The sequence below is a fragment of the Nicotiana attenuata genome, chromosome 3, assembly GCF_001879085.1.
Source record: "Nicotiana attenuata strain UT chromosome 3, NIATTr2, whole genome shotgun sequence".
NCBI classification, from domain to species: domain Eukaryota; kingdom Viridiplantae; phylum Streptophyta; class Magnoliopsida; order Solanales; family Solanaceae; genus Nicotiana; species Nicotiana attenuata.
This window is the reverse complement of record NC_031991.1, coordinates 41,801,550-41,818,523: the sequence shown is the minus strand read 5'-3', so window position 1 is coordinate 41,818,523 and position 16,974 is coordinate 41,801,550.

The window sequence follows — 16,974 nt, the reverse complement described above, 5'->3', positions numbered from 1 at the left end:
ACTCCAAAGAGTTCTCAGTGGTTTCTACCACGGTTTGAGGTGTATATTTCCTACTAGTGTGTAGAACTTGTTGCGTATTGTGATTTCCTCCTGGACAAGATCAAACGAAAGGTTTGGGCCAATTGAGTATGTAGTTTGCTTGTGACTCAGATTTGATTATGAGATTTTCGTACTTTTCATATGATGGCATAATAGGGGTGGTGTGTTGTGTAGGATTGAGATTTGCATATGCAAGGTCGCGATTCGGTTTTGAAAGGAAGATCCTGCTTTCTTAGGCATCATAGACGGTTTCAGATGACTAGGTGAATGATATTACTTTTTGGTATTGCTTGAGGAGAGTGTACATTTTAGAAGGCGAACATACTTTATTGGTATTGCGGCACTCTCCTGGCTGATCGACTGCTGATTTTCAGATATTGCTATGTGGCACGGAAGAAGTATAGAAGTATTCCTCGTGGGATGATCATGTATGAGAGATGTGTTAGACATTTGGACGGTAGTGTTGGGATCAGATATGGTGATCTTGTGTTCTATGGATTTGGAGACTGGGAGTTCTCAGGAGCAGATTGTTTCATGGTTGTGGACTGCGAAGTCATGGCCGAAGCTAGCCAGATGATAATATGTGTTATGATTAAGTCAGTGTGGACTTTCAGAGGGTTATTTATCTATTTGTGGGGGACTAGAGCTAATTTAGGGGTCCATTGGTAGGCCCAATTAGGATATGTATTCTACACCGAGTTGAATTGGTTGGCTCCATATTGCTATTGTTGAGGGATGTGCCATTTGGTCGTTGTTGAGCTTATTCTTGTTCGGAGATGATCTATGAGTTACTCTTCTATGCTATGAAGAGTTGCGATTCATGGGTTATATGCACACACGCTGCGGTTCTATTTGGTTTTTATAGCGGAATTTGAGCGTGATGAGTATTTAGGGTATTGCATGATTGATTGTGCGTTGGCTAGGTTCTTTTCGGATTGTGGTATTGTGTTATTTGCTCTCTGTGGTTATGGTAATGCACTTTGGGTACTTGATGTCGAATTTTGCGTGGTTATTGATTTTGAGCGGGGTGGCTCGAGGTATATAATATGGACTAGCGTTTGGATGGGGTCACGTATTGTAGCGGAGTTATATTGAGGTATGATCCTTTGTGTTGGATTCGTGTATTTTGGTTCAACGGTGTGTGATGTGCTTTTAGCATGGCATTGTGATGGTACTTGTTAAGCTAGCGGGACAGTTCTCTCGTTTGAGTCATTTCCATGTTTGAGTACATTTGGAATGTTGCTTATTGGTGCATGGGTTGCACGGGTTGTAGCTTTAGATTGTATTGATGTGTCATGTCACTAGAGTGGTCGCGTTGGATGAGATGAGGTTATTGGACCTAGAATGGGTGCTATCAGAATTGATGTCAGCATGGTTGGAAGGATAATATCGAAAGTCGACCTAGAAATTTGCTATAGTTCTTATCGAATGAGAGGGAGTTCCACAACTGGTTGATCTAATGAATGGTTATGAGTTCTATGTGTTTCTTACATCATTGGTAGTGTATGAAGGTTTTAGAACGAGGCTTTGTTTTCTATGAGTTTTATTACCGGTAATGGGTTATTTTGAGAAGCAACTGTGATTGGAAATTATCGTTATGAGTATTTGAGTTATGCGGTATATCATGTGATTATATTTTAGGTTATGGATATGGCTCGATACAGCTTGTTCAGACTTATACAATGTGTAGATGCGAGATTCTGAACTTATAGAAGGAAAAAATTCCGGATGTTAGGGATTGGGTTCTAAGGTTTCTGGGCTAGATTGAATTGAGAAACTACAGTTATGTTGTGTTATCAGACCTATATGGGATAGGGTGATGGGGGATCACCCCCGTGTATGTGCATGGTAAGGTTACACGACTGTTTGATAGCTTTTGGGAACAACTCTGGGCACGTTCGAGGACGAACGTATGTTTAAGTGGGGGAGGATGTAATGACCCGACAGGTCATTTTGAGCATTTGTACTTCGCTTGGTTGTTTGAGGGCATGAGTAGCTCCGTATGAAGTATTATGACTTATGTGAATCGTCGGATTTGGTTTTCAGGTTATTCAAAATTAATTTGGAAGAATGATTCTTTGCTAGAAGCTTTAAAATTTGAAAGGTTTGACCAAGTTTGACTTTTTAGTATTTGACCTCGGATTGGATTTCTGATGGTTATGTTAGCTCTGTTGGGTGATTTTGAGCTTAGGAGCGCATTTGGATTGTGATTTGGAGGTCCGTAGTAGAATTTGGCTTGAAATGCCGAAAGTTGGAATTTAGGGAAGTTTGACCGCGAGTGGAATTTTTGATAGCGGGGTCGGATTTCGATTCCGGGAGTCATGTAAAATGTGACTTGTGTGCAAATTTTGAGGTAAATCGGACGTGATTTGATAGGTTTCGGCATCGGTTGTGAAAGTTTGAAGTTTCAAAGTTTATTGATTTCGAGTTGAGGTGTGATTCGTCGTTTTGATGTTGTTATGTGAGTTTTGAGCCCTCGAGTAGGTTTGTGTTATGCTATGGGACTTGTTGGTAAGTTTGGACGGGGTCCCGAGGGGCTCGGGCGTGTTTCGGATTAATTTTGGATCGATTTTCTTCATGTTGCAATTGCTGGTTGCTGCTGGTTCTGGTGTGACCGCACCTGCGGCTAGTTTGTGCAGGTGCAATGGTCGCAGAAGTGTTAGAGGAGTTGCAGAAGCGAGAAGAGGCTAGGTGAGGAAGATCGCAGAAGCGGAGAAAAGAGCGCATGTGCGAGGAATTGGAAGCGCAAGTGCGAGAGTCATCGCAGAAGCGGAATTTGATACCGTAGGTGCGGGGGTTGCTGGGCAAGGCCATTTTCGCAGAAGTGGAGTTTTATCGCAAAAGCGGTGGTCGCAGATGCGACGAATAGTCCGCAAATGTGGAATCGCTGGGCAGAAGCTATAAATTCGAGGGTTTTGGTTTTTTCTTCATTTTGGGAGCTTTGGAGCTCGGATTGAGGCGATTCTTGAAGAAATTTTCACCTTATGAATTGGGTAAGTGTTCTCTACTCTGTTTTGGTTATATTTCATTAATCTATCTTCGATTTTAGCATTTGGTTGATGAATTTTAAAGAGGAAATTGGGGGTTTTGGCCTAAAGTTTCGTAATATAAAATTTTGGGTTTTGAACATCGACTTGGAGCCCGAATTGAGTGAAACTTGTATGGTTGGACTCGTAATTGAATGGGTTGCCAGATTTTGCGAGTTTTGTCGGGTTCCGAGGCATGGGTCCGGGTGTAATTTTTTGCCGGTTTTGGATTTGAATTAAGGATTCGATCTTTATCATTGGGAATTATTTCCTTGGGCTTTATTTGATGTGTTTGAGTTACTTTTGGCTAGTTTTGAGTCGTACGGAGGTCGCTACGCGCGTGATGGCATTTTTGGAGCATCGCTTGGCTTGCTCAGTATTAAAATTGGCTTGTTCGAGGTAAGTAGCTCTTCTAAACTTAGTGTTGAGGGTATGAAACCCTGAATTACGTGCTGTGTGATTGATGATGAGGTGACGCACATGCTAGGTGACCGGCGTGCGGGCGTGCACCCTGTGAATTGTGACTCTATTCTTTCCATGGCACTGTATAGTGGCCCTATTTTGTTGATATTTGTATTTTCACCATGTGATAAAGTAACTGAGTTGTCAATAATGCTAGATATCATGTTTAGGCTTTATATTGATATTGTTAGGACCCATAGTCGTTGTTTCTTGCTGTCATCTTACTGATTTTATTGGTATTTCGTACTCAGTAATATTCATTCATTCATATCATATCTCAGTCTCAGTTGTTATTTATTGATACATCATATCATTGTTGTCGGGCTTGTTTCATGATATTGTGAGCCCGTGAGTGAGACTGGAGAGATTGATGACTAAGTGAGGCTGAGAGCCTGATTATGTGTGATAGTTATGGGATCGGGCTGCACGTCGTAGCATGTTATATTGATTTATGCCTGGATCTGGCTTATGATAGCGCTTGGGCAGTAGGATCCCCTCTGGAGTTTGTACACACTCCTAGTGAGCGCGGTTGATCATATTGAGGGATGGATCTTCCCTGGACATGGATCTTGTTCGAAGCATTTATATTTTCGGAGATGGATCTTCTATATAGGGTCGGATTGGCCTTCCTGGGCACTGAGTGACTGATGGTTAGTGATATATATATTTCGGGATGGATCTTCCCTGGGCCGTATGGATCATATACAGTACCGAGTGGTTGAGCATGATGAGTGGAAAGTGTGAGACAGTGAGATTGAGTACTTTGAGAGTGTGAGTACATAATTCATCTCTGAGATACATGGCATTGGCATGCACACATGACATACAGGCATAGAGATGCATTTTTTTCATCCTAAGGTTAGGTTTGTTACTTATTGAGTACATGGGGTCGGTTGTCCTCATACTACACTTTTGCACCTTGCGTGCAGATGTTGACTGTTGTTGTTGATTTGATTCGATGGGAGCTGGATTTGAAGATGTACATGCGTTCCTGTTGTAGCTGCCTCTTGTTCATAGTAGCCTTAGATTCATAGAACTCTGTTTATGTACTTTTCAAACAGTGTTGTATTTACTTCATACCAGCTTTGTAAACTCTATTGTTAGAAGCTCATGATTTGTATTACCAGTCTTTGGGGAATGTATCAGACTCAGATATTTCTTTACTTAATTGCTCCATTAATATTATTGAAATTGGATAATTATTAGGTGGCTTACCTAGCGGGTTGGGTTAGGTGTCATCACGACTAGTGAATTTTGGGTCGTGACAGAATCTAACGTAGATCTTTTAGAAAATCATAAAATCCTAAAAGAATTGAATAATAATCCTAGAAAGTAGAAATATATATAATCCTAGTCAATAAATCGATTATAAATACATTATTAATAATTTTACATCTCGAAAAGCTTCAAACAATTTTTTACTAAATGAGTTTTTTAATACAAAAAAACTTAGGACCCCTCGTTAAAGTTTGACTTTAGGTCCAAATATTGTTGAGCCGACCTGATTGAACTTGCAAGGTTAGGTACCCGAAACAACTTTCTTACAAAAAAAATTAATGTGCTCTATATGCAATGCTGGACTGTTTTAACTTTGAAGTTAATTAGTTAGTTTGAGATTGTACCATGTTAGTTGTGGTTGAAATTGATTCCCTATTTATTGTCCTTCAATCCATGTGAACCAATAATACACGGAACGTGTAGATGACACCGTCAAGGAATATCCGCTTTACACATGCTATGATTAAAAAGGAAAAAAATCAAATTATTATTGTACGTCGTCCTAAAGAGATGAAAAAGTTTTGCGTACGAGGGTCACAGATAATTTTTCAATATTTTATAAATAAAGTACGCACATTTTTGGAGATTATATAAAAAAAATGTGCTACAAAATGTTTAAAGCTGCAGTAGTTAAGAAAAAAAATTGACTCTGCAGTAATTAAGAAAACAAAATATTGACTCAAAAAATATTACTGTCACCACCCAAAATCCAACTAGTCGTGATGACACCTAACCCCACTTAGGTAAGCCAATTAACAACTATCCAATTCCAATGAAATTTAATAAGACAATTAGGTAAAAGAAAATATCTGAATCTTATACATTACCCAAGAACTGGTAGTACAAATCATAAGTTTCTAAGATTAGAATTTACAAAGCTGGTATAAAATAAATACATCATCTGTTCGAAATGTACATAAACAGATTTTTATGAATCTAAGGTTACCATGAACAAGAGGCAGCTACAACCGAAACGCAGGTACGTCTTTAATTCCAGCTCCCGTAGATCACAACAACATCAGCAGTCACCTCTGCACGCAAGGTGCAGAAGTGTAGTATAAGTACAACCGACCCCATCTCAATAAGTAACCAACCTAACCTTAGGTTGAAAGTAGTGACGAGCTGGAACAAAGGTCGGGTTCAACACCAATAGAAGATAACAGTTCATAACAACGTAAAGAAAGTAATAAAAGAAGTAACTCAGAGATAAAACGCTCATCTTTTTCATAGTAACACCCAAAAAAATAGTTCCACTTTTCAAGCATATCAGTGAAAACACATATTTATCGAAATCGTCGAAAATACAAGTAAGTTTGAAAACTGTAATTTTTCCCGAAAATACTTTCAACAATAAATAAGATGTTTCATTTTCTTTCTAGATAGCAAGTGTAAAATACCTCTCTATGCCATACTGTAAATAGCCAATCCGGCCCAGGGAAGATCCATCTCGGAATATATACATCAACTAACCATCAGTCACTTAGTACTGAGTAGGGCCAAATCCAGCCCGTGGGGAAGATCCATCCACAGGTATATGAATGCTTCGGACAAGATCCATGTCCAGGGAAGATCCATCCCTCAATATATTCAACCGCGCTCACTAGGAGTGTGTGCAGATTCCGGAGGGCTCCTTCAGCCCAAGCGCTATCATAAATCAGTATAACCACTGCGGTATGCAGCCCGAGCCCATAAATGTCAACCATAATCAGGCCGTCGGCCTCACTCATTCATCAATCTCTCTAGTCTTTCGGGCTCACAATTCCATGAAACTATCCCAAAATGATGATATGATATGTCAATAAATGATAACAGAGACTGAGATATGATATGCATATGAATGCGTATGACTGAGTATATAAATCAATGAAAGCAGATAACTCAACAGCGGAAATAACCTCAATGGGTCCCAACAGGATAAGCATGTAGTCTAGACATGGCTGATAATATGAATCACAACTCAATAGCTCAAGTACATATAAATTTCATGGTTACAGGTAAGATCAAGTAAATACACAGTACCACAGAAATAACGGAGCCACAATTCACACGGTGCACGCCCACAAGCCCGTCTAGCATGTGTGTCACCTCAACACAAAATCACTTAGCACGTAATTCGGGTTTTCATACCCTCAACACCATGTTTAGAAGTGTTGCTTACCTCGAACAAGCCAAATCCAATACCCAGCAAGCCAAACGATGCTCCAAAAATGCCATCCGCCGCATACCAACCTCCAAACGGCTTGAAACCCTATCCATATGGTGAAAATCGCCTCTAAAAATTGTCCAAATCCAAGCTCCCCAACTCAAAATATAATCAAATAAACAAACCTTTGATAAATTAAGTATTTTTACCCAGTTGTTCTACCTTGTTTTGCATGTTAAACGATCCCGAAACTTGTTTTTGATACCTCTAATGGATTCCTTGTGAAATTTCAGTCAAGTTAGGCTTTTGAATCACTCCATTTGACCTTATATTGAAGGAGATATGTTGGTTTCAATATTTGAAAATAGTGCAGATTTTTAAATACGAAATCAATGGCAATTTCGTATTTAATATGAAAAATTTGGCAACCCAATTCTTAGTAAAATGACCATAAAATCCTCATATAATGTCCAAATTCGTCGATTCTCTTTACTATGGCTCTATAATTACGATACGGATCTAATGCTTCAATCTAAACAGAAATCGGAGCTCACTTGTTCAATGTGGTATCATTAATGCTTAAACAATGACGTCGAAACATAAGAAAGACGAGCGCAACACAACCCAAACCTATCCGAAACTCACCGAGCCCCTCGGGACCCGTACGAATATACCAACAAGTTCCATAACATAATACGGACTTATCGTGGTATCAAATCACGAATAACAACATCGAAACGATGAAACGCACCTCAAATCAAACTTAATGAACTTCGAACTTTCAACTTGCAAAAACTCGCGCTGAAACATATCAAATCAACTCGGAATGAACTAAAATTTTGCACACAAGTCCTAATATATCATACGGAGCTACTTATGCCCCCAAACTACCGAGCGAAGTGCAAATGTTTAAAATGACCGGTCGGATCGTTGCATTCTCCCCCACATAAACATACGTTCATCCTTGAACGTGCCAAGTATTGTTCCTAAGCCGTCAAACCGTCATGTAACCTTACCATGCACATACCCGGAGCTGATCCCACGTCACTCTATTCCATGTAGGCCCGACAACACAATATAACTGAGGATCATTAATTCAACCTTAGCTCATAAACCTTGGAATCCAATTTTTCCAACATACGGAATTTCTTACAAGACCGGAACCTCGCAATCTACGCACTGTATAAGTCTGAACAAGTTGTACCAAGTCGTAACCGTAACCAAGATGTAATCACATGATATCCGCATAACTCAAATACTCATAACAAAATCTCCAATCAAAGTAGCTGCCCGAAACAACCTAACTTCGGTAATAAACCTCATATCAAACAAAACCCCGCTCCAAAACCTTCGTACTCTGCCGATGATGAAAGAAACACGCGGAAACTCATAACCACTCACTAGATCAACAAATCATGGTTCTCTCCCTCCTTCGGCAAAAACTATAGCCAAATTTCTAAACCAACCCCCGATATTATCCTTCCAAATATACCGCAATCAGATCCTATAGCACCCATTGTAGGTCTGACGACTTCATCTTATCAGATACAAGCTATTCTGCTAACACGCCACACCAATACTAAATAGAGCAACAAACCGTGCAATCCGTGCACCAATACGTAACAATTCAAATGTACTCAATCATGAGAAATAACTCGAACAAGAGAATTGTCCCGCAAGCTCCACAAGTACCGCCAAAACAAAATACTGAAAATCTATCACACACCGTATAACACACAAATCTAACACAAAGGATCATACCTCAACATAACTCTGCTACAATGCATGACCCCATCCAAACATTGGTCTATATTATATACCTCAAGTCATCCAGCTTAAAATCAATAACCACGCGTAATTGGATATCAAGTACCCAAAGTGCATTACCATAACCACGGAGAAGCAAATAAAACAATGCCATACAAAACCCGAAAGAACATAACTAATACACAATCATGCAATACCCAAATACCAATCTCGCTCAAATTCCGTTATAAGGCCCAAAGAGAACCGCACCATGTGTGCATATAAGCAACGAATCACAACCCTTCATAGCATGGAAGAGTAACACATAGAACATATCTGCTACGAATAAAATCAATTCTAACCGAATGGAACATCCCTCAATAATAGCAGCTCGGAGTCAACAAATTCGACCCGGTGTAGAATACACATCCTCGTTAGACCTACCAATGAGCCCCCAAATCAACCCTGATCATCCATAACTAGATAAATAACCATCCTAAGGTCCACAACGACCTAACCATAAAACATACTATCATCTGGCAAGCTTTGGCCACATCTTCACAGTCCATAACCACGAAACAACCTGCTTTTAAGAACTCCCAGTCTCCAAATCCATATCTGAACCCAACTCCACCGCCCGAATGTCTAACACATCTCTCATATACGATCATCCCACGAGGAATACTTCTATAATTCTTCTCTGCCACATAGAAAAGTCTGAATATCAGCAATCGATCAACCAGGCGAGTACCGCAATACCAATAAAGCATTCGTAAGTCAAAACGCAATGCGCCTTCTGAGATGCGCACCCTTCTCAGGCAAAACCAAAAAATTATAGAATTCATCTAAACATCGAAAACCGTATAAGAATTTATGACCTCCCCTTCAAAACTAAACTGTGACCTTGCACACGCAAACCGTAATCCCACACAACACACCGCATCTATCATGCCATCATATGAAAAATACGGGAACCTCATAATCATTCTGAGTCACAAATAAAATACATATTCGATTAGCTAGAAACCTTCCATTTGATCCCATCCAGTAGAAAATCACAATACTCAACATGCTCCTCATGCCGGTAGGAAATATCCATCTCAAACCGTAGTAGAAATCATCGAGAATACTTTAGATTCCATTTGCACATAATCAAGCCAGCAGCACTGAATCTCTCTAACTAAACCAAGCCATGCAGGTCGCTAAACCCAAGAGTATTACCACAAGCACCTGTAGAAACCCACCACATCATAAACACCTAAAGAACCGATCATATCCATTACCATATCGATCTATCCTATTACCAAGCTATCCTATTTCTCCGAGTTCCTTCGGAATCACCCTCAAGTTGACACTTCTCCTTGCCAGAACACCATGATCCTTAACCAATACTCACCCCACGAGATCCTAGCATAAAACCACACCGCCTAAAGGCCCATAAGTCGTTAAATTCCCTCTTAAGCACCACAACCGAGACACTCACTCTGAAGAGACCTTATGTTAACCTAAAACTATTTCCTTCACCTTCTTGATACTGAAATGTATAATCCATAATGATATAAAAATCCTGCGAGCCCCGACACCATCCAATGTCAATCTCAGCTCTAGCCATATACCAATCCGCAAAATTATCAATTGCCACAAATAAGTCTTGAATCCAGTAGAACCTTCTCGAGAGTCATCAACTCTGCTCGAATCTCAATTACACCGATCAAACAGGCCGAACGACCTGTGACCCAGCAACACGACAACGCCCAGCGAAGTAACCCTGCCTTAATGCAACCAAGCAAATTCCTACTCCATACGCACTACATCCGTCATGAATAACAACTCAAATCATTCCATGATTTCCATATACCCATAAAGCGTAATATACCCGTATCTAGAAATTCCCTTACTCGATTCATCCTCGATCTTAACCTCTGCAAGTCATATCCAATTCACAAGTATGCTTCAAACTGAAACAAGTGTATCACATAACCATGCATCCAAATCGTCAATAGCAGACTCCCCCACTTGGCTCAATGCCATAGATCAAAACACCCGATATCTCACAATGCTAATATTTTATTACAACCATAATGCCGTAATGAGATTCAACCAAATTCTTCATAAACGCATGTCACTCAAACCACATAATACCTTAAATCATCTGCCAACCTCACATTCATCCTCGTAACGGTAAGGTCAACTATTACAACCAATCCAAACTCAAATCGCACCACTATAATCCGTTGGTAGAAAAAATAGCCTCCCTACAACATCATAAGGATCACACATTCGTAGATTACCCCGCGGATTATAACCCACCTACTTAGCCTCAACTGACATTTCTCTATACCCTTTCACATCCACAACTACTACGCCATCACTTAATCTTCCGGAGTCTAAACCCATCAACAAGACATGAAAATCTACTTCGTTCCACAATTAACCAACATGAAAGGTCCTTCAACATACCATAACTTGAGACTACACGTCAAATAAAGGCAGAAATCAAGCACCCAATATTTCTTTTTCTTTTTTTACATCTCAAGCAAACTTTTTTCGTCACATTCAAACAATCTGAACACTTCCCGCAATCACATCATACTCGATATATATCCATCCAACCACTCATCGAGCCACAAATTCCACTAATAGGGACACTATCGGACTTATAAGTCCACAAGCACGTGCTCACACAACCAAAATCTCTGTGCTCAAGCTACAGTCAAAACTTGGCCGCAAGTCCTCTAGGTTGGCCCATCATCAGCACACCGAAATCACATCTCGCACCTCATCCATGGAATGACAAGTTGTCGATGCACAGCCGATACCGAGCGCTCACATGCGCACACGAATGAGTGGAAGGAATTCAAAAAGTTATGCTTCAAGCTGAATCAATGACGCACTATAAGGAAAGAAAGATGGGAAGTATATCCTAAATGTCCTGTTCTCGAAGATAGGTATGTACGTCATCGTACCGATCCACAAGACTTTACTAGACACTTTCTAGTGACTTGTAGAACCTATGAACCTAGAGCTTTGATACCAACTTGTCACGACTCAAAATTCAACTAGTCGTGACACCTAACCTCAACCCGCTAGGTAAGCCAATTAACAACTATCCAATTCAAATGAAATTTAATAAGACAATTAAGTAAATGAAAATATTTGAATCTTATAATTTCCGAAGGACTGGTAGTACAAATCATGAGCTTCTAAGATTAGAATTTACAAAGCTGGTATGAAATAAATACATCATATGTTTGAAATGTACATAAACAGAATTTTATGAATCTAAGGCTACCATGAAGAAGAGGCAGCTACAACCGAAATGCGGATACATCTTTAATTCAAGCTCCCATTGATCACAACAATATCAACAACCAACATCTGCACGCAAGGTGCAGAAGTGTAGTATACGTATAACCGACCCCATATACTCAATAAGTAAAAAACTTAACCTTAGGTTAAAAGTAGTGACGAGCTGGAACAAAGGTCGGGTTCAACACCAATAGCCAATAACAGTTCATAACAACGTAAAGAAAGTAATAAAAGAAGTAACTCAGAGATAAAATGCTCATCTTTTTCATAGTGACACCCAAAAAAATAGTTCCACTTTTCAAGTATTTCAGTGAAAACACATATCCTTTATCGAAATCGTCGAAAATACAAGTTTGAAAACTGTAATTTTTTCCAAAAATACTTTCAACAATAAATACGATGTTTCATTTTCTTTCTAGATAGCAGGTGTAAAATACCTCTTTATTCCATATATCAATATGTGTTAGAAGTCATGAATGACGTGATACCCTACAACATGAGGAAAATGCATCTCTATGCATGTATGCCATGTGTGCATGTCAATGCAATGCATCTCAGAGATGAACTCATGTACTCACACACTCAAAGTACCCAATCTCACTATCTCACACTTTCCACTCATCATGATCAATCATTCAGTACTGTATATGGCCAATCATTCAGTACTGAATATATACATCAACTGACCATCAATCACTCAGTACTGAGTAGGGCCAAATCCAGCCCATGGCGAAGATCCATCCCTAGGTATATAAATGCTTCTGACAAGATCCATGTCCAGGAAAGATCTATCCCTCAATATAATCAACCACGCTCACTAGGGGTGTGTGTAGACTCCGGAGGGGATCCATCAGCCTAAGCGCTATCATAAATCAGTATAACTGCTGCGGCGTGTAGCCTGATCCTATAAATATCACTCATAATCAAGCCCTCGGCCTCACTCAGTCATCAATCTCTCTAATCTCTCGGGCTCAAAATGCCATAAAACTAGCCCAAAATGATGATATGATATGTCAATAAATGGTAACAGAGATTGAGATATGATATGCATATGAATGCGTATGACTGAGATATAAAGCAATAAAAGTAGATAACTCAAAAGCGAAAATGACCTCAGTGGGTCCCAACAGGATAAGCATATAGCCTAGACATGGTTTCTAACATTGATCACAGCTCATAGCTGAAGTACATATAAATTTCATGGTTATAGGTAAGATCAGGTAAATATACAGTACCACATAAATAACGGAGCCACAATTCACACGGTGCACGCCCACATACCCGTCACTTAGCATGTGCGTCACCTCAACACCAATCACATAGCAAGTAATTCGGGGTTTCATACCTTCAGCACCAAGTTTAGAAGTGTTACTTACCTCGAACAAGCCAAATCCAACACCCAGTGTTGCTCCCTAACGCACACGCAAGTATACGTGGTCGACAAGTAACATAGGATTATAAGTCCAGATATCGTACCCACGGGGACTTGTGATTAACTATCAACTAAATTAAATCAAACAATTAATCTACTCAAGTAATTCCTAAAGTATGAATATTTAACTAAAATTAATCTAGAGTAACAAATTAAGAGATCAAAGAAAATAAGTTGGCGAATTATAGAAACGAATTCAATGTGAGTGAATATTCTAGAGCTATGGGTTAGCTAACAATCCCGTTGAGTTTTCTACCTAAATTGTCTAATTAATTTATCTAGTTTATTGGTTGACGGGGTTAATATTGCTCGTAGCCTTCTCCCGAAGTACAACTCGCCTATTCAAGCTAACCTAACGCCTATATTCCTATGGAATTAGGATTAACAAGAACGCATTTATAATTCATGTATAATAACCAAGCAAGGCGATTAGGTATATTCCTATCCTAACCGCAAATCCCCTCCCCCTAAGAGTTAAGATCTTGCTCTACTTAATCTTATATGCAATCTAGAATTCCCTCTCCCGAGTTCAATCCTAGATTCGTAGATAGTATTCAATTGGTGATCAAGCAATCAAATAATTATCAAGCAATCAAATAATTAAGTGCAAGATTGAATAAATAAACCAATATGATAAAATAATAAGAACAATTCAAGCTTCAAACTACAACGTTCATGTAGCACCCAAAACTCTAGAACTAATAAACTATAAAATTAAAGGAAGAGAAGAGAAGAAAAACTAGTTGAAAGCCTCCTCCAAGCGTGGTATGTGTTCCTCCACGTGAAACTCCCTTCAAAGTATGTTAGATATGCTCCAAATTAGGTTTAGTACCCCTTTTATACGAGTTGGGACCGTGTAGGGACGAAATAACCTTGTCCCGAATGAAATAGGAAAAGTTTCCCGTCATCGGCGTCCAGGGCAGCGCCTAGCGCTGGCCCTGGCGTGGAAAGCAGTAGCTAATTGCAATTTTGCGTTCAACTTCCTGGTTTGCTTTGAATTGTATTTCCTTTTTTTTTTGTCTTCCACTTGGGGGGGACAAAAGACTAAACGGGTGTTACCCCCCCCCCCCCTATTTTTTATTATTTTAATTTTCTTTCTTTTTCTTTCGCATTTTATTCAATTTTGCTCCAAATCTCTTCATATCCACACTGCTTTTCCTACACAGTTAAAATACATTATTAAGCACAAAATAATATATCTAATACTCAAATGGCAATTAAAGTACTAGAATATGAGATAATAATGGGTAAATATATGCATTTTTGGCTGAACATCAACACCCCACACTTAGACTCTTGCTCGTCCTCGAGTAAGCATTAAAACCACTCTCAATAAGTCATGCCTTGAAACACCACCACTTCGGTTGATACTAACAATTAGGCCCTATAGCAACTCAAATCATCAAATATACACTTCCTCATCATCGTGCAAGACATATAAGTCACAAACAAACAACAAACTTCTAACCTCCTAACCTCATAGACGGACTCTAACTTACCAAATTTAAGCTCGCTCACCTACTCTGTCAAATAAAGCTAATAACATCATTTATCTATCATGAAACAAGTGCCCTCACAAGAATAAATAGCCCATACACTCAAATCAAAGAATGAATATAATTTAAGGACTTATCATCAAAGAACAAATCTCGCACTCACAAACGAATTCACATGTATGCACAAAGAACCATAGGCTTGCCCATTATGTACATCTCTACTAATTAAGTATGCTCGAATAAAATCAAATAGAACTTTAATGGGTTGTATTGTTGGTTAAGGGACGGGTAGTAGAACTATATAATAGTGACTTACACTTCCCTAAGCACTTTGCACTTTTAGACTTCTTCACCCATTATTTTCTGCTCTTCACTTTATTTTTCAGCCCTCCCTTTATCTATTGTTTCACAAGTATTTCCCTCATATCAAGAACGTTTCTTTTTTTCAAAACAATTTTTTTTTATTTTCTATTTTTTTCATGTCACATTCTTTTTACGAAGGCCTTTTAATCACCTCAGCTATCATTGGTCACCATTTTTTACTTAACCATCCCTTTCTTCATATTTCACAATTAATATCACAGTCTAAGCAACAGTGCTCAAGGAAGCAGGGTGCAAAAACTAGGGATTCAAACAAAAGGATCAAGGTAAAAATGCAGCTTCCAACAAAAGGCTACAGGCTCAAAGGGCTAACTAGTGGTACAATATCTGAAAAAGGCTAAAATTCACAAGACATATCAAAGAAATCCTATTATCATCTTCTAAACAGAGCAACACTTTTATTTCGCTTCAATAACATGCGGGACAAGTTCTAGACTAAGATGCAAAACATGGAATATATGTAGGAAATCCTCACCTCACATGGCACAAGTATCAATCAAGATGGATCAATTCTACTCTAAGACAGATAGGGTCATAGCGAAAGACAAAATAAGAATAAGCTATATACAGAGTCACAACCATGAGCTTAGGTGTCAGCAAGTCTGCTATTTCATTCATTACTCAAGCACTCAGAGGAAAGTACTACTCAAGCTTAGGCCTAAATATGCTAGTATCAAACAACTCACAAAAGTTTTTCTTCTCCCTCTTTTTCTACTCCTAAACTAAAGAAAAAAAATAATCTAATCTAAAAAATAAAAATAAAAATTATCCGGTTCAAGTTACATCCCTTGGAAAAGAACTGATGCACAAAAAAAACCAAGAGGGATTATTATCTGACTAAAACTAACTAGAAACAAAAAGAAAATATTTTTGATTTTTTTTTATTTATTGGACTTTAATCCCTCAAGAAAGCTGTCCACAAAATCCATCATCAGGAAAAGTCCCAATTTTCTGATTTTTTTTTCATTTTTCTAAAAACTACTACACTAACTAAGCTAAGATAGCACAAAATATCACCCAGACAATCTCCTCACCCCACACTTAAAATTGTGCAATGTCCTCAATGCACACTGAAAATAACAAGAAGGTAAAAGAGACTCCCTGGTAGGCCAAAGGCCGGAGAATTAGCAGCTCGCGGGATACTCAGACTTCTCCCAAGTATGATCCTTGTACGGGTACCTCACACTTAGTTTCAACCATCTGCTTGATTTTGCACACGCCTATTGGCTTTGACTCCATGTTCCTACTCCTACAAAACACAAAAAATGTAACTCAAAAAAAAATAACACAATAAAATAAAAATAAAAATAATTGGGTTGCCTCCCAACAAGCGCTTGATTTAATGTCGCGGCACGACGCTATCACTTTCACCACTTTTCCTTCCACTTTGAAGATATGAATTGTGCACCCAATTTCGCATCATTTTTTCTGTCACGTTCATGGGGCGGTGGTATAAAAATAATGGAACCAAGGAATAGATATCGCATCTTGCACTTCTTGGCCCTTAAGTGCGGGATGTCGTTTTGTCTCCTTGGTGTGGCAAATTTCAGAATATAAACACTTTGTTCCTCATCCATTGACTCCTCCATATGCTCGGCTGGATCAATTTCCATGTCACCAACCAAACACAATGTTGAAAAGTGTTTAGAATGAGGTCCAATA